Source organism: Solanum pennellii, chromosome 4, assembly GCF_001406875.1.
Source record: "Solanum pennellii chromosome 4, SPENNV200".
NCBI lineage: Eukaryota > Viridiplantae > Streptophyta > Magnoliopsida > Solanales > Solanaceae > Solanum > Solanum pennellii.
In genome coordinates this window covers 24702252-24710246 of record NC_028640.1, presented here as the reverse complement: position 1 = coordinate 24710246, position 7995 = coordinate 24702252, and the positions used below count along the sequence as shown (strand labels likewise).

The following is a 7995-nucleotide window of genomic DNA, read 5'->3' as shown; positions in this document are numbered from 1 at the left end:
AATTCTGAAAGGGTTGCAACCTTTCAGAATATATTCTTCTTGCCTATAAATACCATTCAGTCTTCAGAATATTTCTAACGAATTTTTCTGATCTTCTTCTTCTTAAACAAATATTTCTTCGTGTACTTTCCTGCTGTGGATTGATTCGCTGACAGTAGAGTTTTTGGTATCTATACTCTACTGATTAAGATCATTTTACCTTGGGAGGTTATATTCCAAATCAAACCTCGGATACTAGAGGGGAATAATTTCCTTAAGGGGACACTGTGAATTCAGTGGACTTGATTTTCTTCCTAAATTATCAAAAAAGAGTATTCCAGATTCTCGTAAGTTTTACAGATTCAATTTTTTTTTTTTTACAAATAAATTTCTGTTCATCTTATTTACTGGTTCTAAAAATCTCAGTTACTTCGTGTTTCTGACTGATTTATTACAACCAGTAATTTCTGATTTTCATAACACAGATTGGCAACAGTTTCCTCTTCCTGGATGCAATGTATACTGCGTGTGTGTGGGGAGGATCCATTAGGTTGCACTAACAACAATTATGCATCAAGAGAAAAGTGCAAAAAATGTTGACAACCAAAGGAGGTAGCAGCAATGCCAGCAATTACAATCCCTGAACATCTCTCCCATCTCATACAAATTATTTTGCCACGACACAAGGAGGTATGGAACAAATGTTGAACATTGGGTTCTTAGGACATGGAGCTCTCCAACAACTTCCCTTGAGCTCTAACTGGTCTCTAGGGGAGGCTGGTCATTACAAAAGCCAGCCTGCTGATCCGTATAGACTGCTGCAAACTGCTGCAGTTCCATATGCAATCCAAACGAATCACCTGCTTCCAGTTCCAAATGGATGGCGTAATGGTGACTGGCTCTACAGTTGTGGTTTTCACAACTACTCTTCTCGAGCTCAGGTATCTGCAAATAGAACGTTAAATACTTCCAATGTATCAAAAATCATTTTTAACTGGTGTTTTCATGTGGATGCACATCTTCTCTTGTAGTGCAAAATTACAATGCTTCTGCACCTCCAGCTTCATCGTCTTCTCTTGCCAGTACCCCTATTACAGGTTTGCACATTAATAAATCTTTCATTGGTTTTCCGTTAAATTAATGTGTATAGATCACAAGCTTATACATTATGCAAAAGAAGTATATATATCAGAATGTTTATGCAGTCACTGTCCTTATTTTAATTTTTTGTTGTTACCCTCCACCTTAGCTTCCCACTTTGTGCCCCCTTGGTTACTCAAACACGCAACCTCAGGGTTGGGGGTGAAGGTTGCTTACACTTGAGCAGCCCTTGCTTGTCGCAGTCTGTCCTTGCAGAGCTCTTTTTAACTATTTCTACTTTATAGCTGACTAGTTTTCCCAGTTTCATTTTAGTTCCGGCGAAATCATTGGAACCTATACATACATTACATATATTGAGCAAGGGCTTCCAATTAATTTTACTTGTGTTGGGAGGAAAAACTGCTATGAACATTTGGACATGTTGATATTTCTGAGCTGAATCTTTATTTAAAAATAATTATTTTTTTTTGCTGTAACATAGTGGGAAGATTAAAGGGAAGCCGTAAGTTATGTTGCTTGGACTTACTATTTTTCTGGCTTTGGTATATGTTATCATTTGCTGTTTATTATGCTTGGGTAGGTGATCTCACTATTTTGCTGATGGTGTTGTTTCTTACTTGTATGCTCAGCACTGGTTTCCTATTAGTTGTCGTGTTTCCTTTGTTTTTGTTTCTCCATTCCATAATGTTTTTGAGTTTCTTCACGTGAACCAAGGGTCTTTTGTAAGCAACTTCTCTACCTCCACGAGATAGAGGCAAGGTTTGCGTACACTTTTCCTTACCCAGACCCCACTTTGTGGGATTTCATTTTGTATGTTGTTGCTCTTTGACAAATGTCATTTTACCTCCACATGTTTTCTTTTAGTCCAGTAATTTGTGCGTGCAACTGAACTAGTGTGATCTCTCCTGTCTTCCCTCGATCAATGAAGCTATTGGAACAAAGCGATTAGCATCTGAGCAACTTATTCATGATTGAGACAAGAAGAGTCTGAATGCAAGGCATGTAAGGAACCATCTTCTGGTATTGATGTTATGGATTGTTTTGTTGACATTCTTACATTCTTTTATTTGAACTTTTAGACATTTGGGTATCAACAAGGCTATCCAGGAGCAGAATGGATGGCTGGTTCAGGGGGAAATCAACTAACTGCAATCCCAATGATCTTCCTTAATGAAAATTTAATTGTGCTTCCTTTGCAAGCCAACATGCAGATTCCTCGTGTACCAGCAGCACCTACACTCTTTGTTAAAGGGTAAAATTTTATTATGTACTTATTCTTCTGGTTATTTAGTCTCACTAGTGGAAGCAGAAGAAGATACTCACATTTTTATTTCAAACTGACGTAGCACTAGGATCATTTATTTGGAAATAGTAGTGCAACAATAACATGATTATTTGTTCCTACACACCACCAAATTAAAACGTCATCGAGAGTTTTTCGGTTGTGTCTTAGGGGGGTACTTCTGCATTTTGTCGATATAAAATCAAGTTTAATGAGTTGTCTATATAATCTCTTATAATTAAGTGATCTTTGAAATATTTATAGTTTTAAAATTGTATAGGATTAGGCCCAAAATGAATAATTTCGCTAATAGCTTGTACTATTACAACATTCAAATTGGTTCGTCAGTGGGTGTAGGATTGGTTAATGCCACAAAGGCCGTAGTCAACATGAGAGAGTGAAATCAAATGTATTTATTGTAAAAGGTTGCACCAAAATTTAAGTTTTTAATTAATAATACATTTCCAATAAAACAATTAGTCATAAAAATATGAAAAAAAATCTCAAATTTCAACAAGTACGTTAAAGTATTCAGAAAATGGTTGTATCATTGTTCATGTACTCTAAGAAAAGAGTTATATTTGTTATTCGTCATACTTTGTTGATATATTTGTCCGTGTCATCCAACCTTAGTTATATATTAACCGAATTACCTTTGGACGGTTTAGTCTCATATCCCCACTTTTATTATCATATGTGGTGTACCTATTTGACATGTCTACTTGCAATAGTATATTTATTTCACTTAATATTTCATTTTAATTTTATATTATATCCAATCAAATATTCATTATACCTACTAAGCAATTTAAAGCTAAATTTTATTATTTCTTTTGGAGATATTTCAACACAAAATGTATTAGCAAGTTGGTCACATTAGTATTATTTACTTATTAGATCATTTTCATCATAATATATTACCGTTTTTAGCACAAATAACTAAACACACAAAATGGAATAAAAACACTAAGCATTGTTTTAAGTACCCTATCAACACTCTTTCGACATGTTTTAGCACTATGACAAAACACACAAATAAAGTAGCAAATTAAGCCCAATTTCTCATGGATGAGCTTCCATAAATCTCTCTGTCAAACTTGTGTTTTTCTCTTAGATAACGGATGATGAAAACTATATTAGATGTTGAATTTTGTGGGTTAGATGGAAGGTTACAATTAATATTTGATTGGATATAGTATTGAATTTAAAATAAATATTAAGTGAAATAGATATACATATTCACATGCGCCACATGAGCCCCATAGAATAGATAAATTGGGAACATGACACTTAAATCTAAGGTAAATATGTACCTAAAATTTGATGCAAGGACAAATATATTTAAAAAATATGACAAAGGGTAAATATGACCATTTTCAAAGAGTTAAAAGAGCAAATATGACTCTTTCCCTAATATATATATAATTTAAGTTAAATTTTTGATTTTGTTATTTTTAAATATGTGCTGAAAGATTGATTTTCATTGTAGTATTTTTAAAGCAGTAACTATCAAGTTAAATTTTTAATTATATTAAATGTCATTCTAAATTGTATGAATATCAAGCTAAGTGAATAATCTGTCTATATTTAAAATTGCAAGTATATTAATACATTTTCCTTTTCAAGTTGAGTAGTAGATTTCTTTTTAATTTGGTAAAGTGAAAAAATTGTTTTAGTTACTACATATATAAAAGAGTAAGTGTTTTCTTTATAATTTTAGAAAGTGAATATTTTGATATTAGTTAATATATATGAATTGAAGGATTTTCGTATATAACTAATGAGTCATTATTATATTTAAAATGGCTGATATCAAATGTTAATATATATAAAAAAGAATAAGTGATAGATTTCTTTATAATTTGAGAAAGTAAATATTTTGATTTAGTTACTATAAATGAAGTGAAGGATTTTGGTACATAATTAATGAATCAGAACAAAAAATTATATTTGATAATACAATCTTTGAACAAATAAAAGGAAAAGAATTAGATTTAAGTGTTGAAAAAGTACTTGAAATACATACCTTAAGAAATTGGTTCATAAGACAAAAAGACGAATACTATGTAGTTAGCCAGAAAGAACACATCATAGATTGTAAATATACAAAAGGAAAGGCACAAATACCTATACTAAATAAGTGTCACGACCCAAAACCGAGCCGCGACTGGCACCCACACTTACCCTGCTATGTGAGCGAACCAACCAATCTAAACCCTAACATTTCAATATAATATCAACAGAAAGTAATGCGGAAGACTTAAACTCATTAATAAAAAAACCAATTCAATAACTTCTAAAATTCAACATCTATTATTCCCAAAATCTGGAAGTCATCACCACAAGAACATCTATGATCAAATTACTAAACTAAGAGTATTCTAAGAAGCTAAAATAAACAAAAGCTAGTCCATGCCGGAACTTCAAGGCATCAAGACATGAGGAAGAAGATCCAGTCCAAGCTAGAAGCATTAGCTCACCCTGAAATCCGGTGTAATGAAGACTGGCTAGAGTTGCGGTTGAGTTGAAGACGACGGTATGTTTGCTGCACTCCACAAATAACAAAGAAAACAAATACAAGTAGGGGTCAGTACAAAACACGGGTACTGAGTAGATATCATCGGCCAACTCAAAATAGAAAACAGTATATATCAGATAATATCATAAATCAACTACAATACTCAACGTGTAGCAACAACAAGTTCTATAATCATTAATAAACACCGCCAAGTTCACACATGAGGACTCAAGCCTCAATACCATACTCTTTTGGGAATTAGGTTCATTAAATTGAGTATATTAACATCTTTCAAGATTCTTTATCTTTATTCCTCTTGTGTCGGTACGTGACACTCCGCTCCCCTACTACTATGTGTCGGTACGTGACACTCCGATCCCCTAATTCTACGTGTCGGTTCGTGACACCCGGTCCCCCTAATTCTACGTGTCGGTTCGTGACACCCGATCCCCTAATTCTACGTGTCGGTTCGTGACACCCGGTCCCCTTAATTCTACGTGTCGGTTCGTGACACCCGATCCCCTAATTCTACGTGTCGGTTCGTGACACCCGGTCCCCTAATTCTACGTGTCGGTTCGTGACACCCGGTCCCCCTAATTCTACGTGTCGGTTCGTGACACCCGATCCCCTAATTCTACGTGTCGGTTCGTGACACCCGGTCCCCTAATTCTACGTGTCGGTTCGTGACACCCGGTCCCCCTAATTCTACGTGTCGGTTCGTGACACCCGATCCCCTAATTCTACGTGTCGGTTCGTGACACCCGGTCCCCTAATTCTACGTGTCGGTTCGTGACACCCGATCCCCTAATTCTACGTGTCGGTTCGTGACACCCGATCCCCTAATTCTACGTGTCGGTTCGTGACACCCGATCCCCTAATTCTACGTGTCGGTTCGTGACACCCGATCCCCTAATTCTACGTGTCGGTTCGTGACACCCGGTCCCCTAATTCTACGTGTCGGTTCGTGACACCCGGTCCCCCTAATTCTACGTGTCGGTTCGTGACACCCGATCCCCTAATTCTACGTGTCGGTTCGTGACACCCGGTCCCCTAATTCTACGTGTCGGTTCGTGACACCCGCTCCCCTAATCTCATTCTATTAATTCATCAATCCTTCTTTTATACCAAGGCATCATCAACCCCATTACTTTAGTTCATCAAGCCTTCTTTTATACTAAGGCATCATCAATCTCATTAACAAAGTAGATTAGGGTTTTTCAAGATTTGGGATTCAATAGCTTCATCATGCTTATTTTATCACAATTATATACAAAATCACATCATGCATGCACACAATTAAGCATATAGAAGGGTTTACAATACTACCCAATACATATCATTCGCTATTAAGAGTTTACTACGAATAGCATAAACCATAACCTACCTCCACCGAAGATTCGTGATCAAGCAAGCAAATTCCCCAAATTCTTGTTGTCCTCTTCGTTTCTCTCTCTCTCTACTCGTTCTCCCTCTCTTTCTGTTCTTTTTCTTTTTCTTATTCAAACCCTCTTTCTTTTACCCTAATTAGCATATAATTAAGTATAAAGATGGTAATAATATCCACCAATTAACTTAAGGTTACCTCTTTTAACCCCCAAGTAATTAGACTTATTAACATTAACCCTCTAACTTTATAATTAAAGCAGGAATAGTCCAAAACGCCCCTTAAATTACTTAACAGAATTCCGACCCAGCCTGGGATTTACGCAGCCTGTGACGGGCCGTCGTGCCTGCGACGGTCCGTCCTGCTGCTCCGTCACAGAGTTCAGAGACTAGATTTTTACCAAGAGTCTGTGACGGCCCGTCACGCCTGTGACGGTCCGTCCTGCCATTCCGTTACGAAGTTCAGAGAGTCGATTTCAGTACCCAAATTTCAGAAGTCTAAGTGTTCTGGAACGAGACACCTGCGACGGTCCGTCGTGCCCACGACGGTTCGTCCTGCAGGTCCGTCGCCAAGTTCAGAGAGTCGATTTCAGTACCCAAATTTCAGAAGTCTAAGTCTTTTGGAACGAGACACCCTCGACGGCCCGTCGTGCCCATGACGGTCCGTCGTGGGTTCCGTCGACTCACACAGTTTTTCCAGAAATAAAATCTGCTGCTCAAAACGACTAAACAGGTCGTTACACTAAATACCAATTTACCCATCGTTCGTCCCCGAACGATCACGAGAAGAAAACAAGGGCGAAAAGGGAGTACCTGAATCTGTAAACAGGTGTGGGTATCTTTCTTGCATATCAGCCTCCTTCTCCCAAGTGGCCTCTTCAACTGGTCGATTCTTCCATTGGACTTTGATGGATGCAATCTCCCTTGATCTCAACTTGCGAATTTCTCTATCTAGAATGGCAATAGGCTCCTCCTCATAGGACAAATTTTCATCAAGTAGAACCGAATCCCAACGAATGATGTAGTTTCCATCCCCATGGTATCTTTTTAACATAGACACATGAAATACCGGATGCACTCCGGACAGCCCTGGAGGCAAGGCTAACTCATAAGCCACCTCTCCTACTCGCTTAAGTACTTCAAAGGGACCAATATACCTTGGGCTTAGTTTACCCCTTTTACCAAACCGCATCACCCCTTTCATGGGCGAAACCTTCAGCAAGACTTGCTCACCCTCCATAAACTCCAAGTCTCTAACCTTTCGATCTGCATATTCCTTTTGCCTACTTTGCGCCGCTAAAAGCTTTTCTTGAATAGATTTCACCTTCTCTAATGAATCCCTCAAGAGGTCAGTACCCCAAGGTCTAACCTCAAATGCATCAAACCAACCAATGGGAGACCTACATCTCCTCCCATACAATGCTTCAAATGGGGCCATGTCAATACTTGAGTGATAGCTATTATTGTATGAAAACTCCGCTAAGGGTAAGAAGCTATCCCAATGGCCACCAAATTCTATCACACATGCACGAAGCATATCCTCCAACACTTGAATCGTTCGCTCAGACTGTCCATCGGTCTGAGGGTGAAATGCAGTACTAAGGTCCAACCTAGTACCTAATTCAGCATGCAATGTTCTCCAAAACTTAGAAGTAAACTACGTACCTCTATCTGATATGATGGAGAGTGGAACTCCATGCAACCGAACAATCTCTGAGATGTAAAGTTTGGC

The 7995-nt window shown here is 37.7% G+C and overlaps 1 pseudogene; it reads left to right on the top strand.

Moving 5' to 3' along the window:
• Positions 1 to 2421, top strand: part of LOC107016619 — a 14056-nt pseudogene extending 11635 nt beyond the window's left edge.
• Positions 2422 to 7995: the final 5574 nt, after the last annotated feature.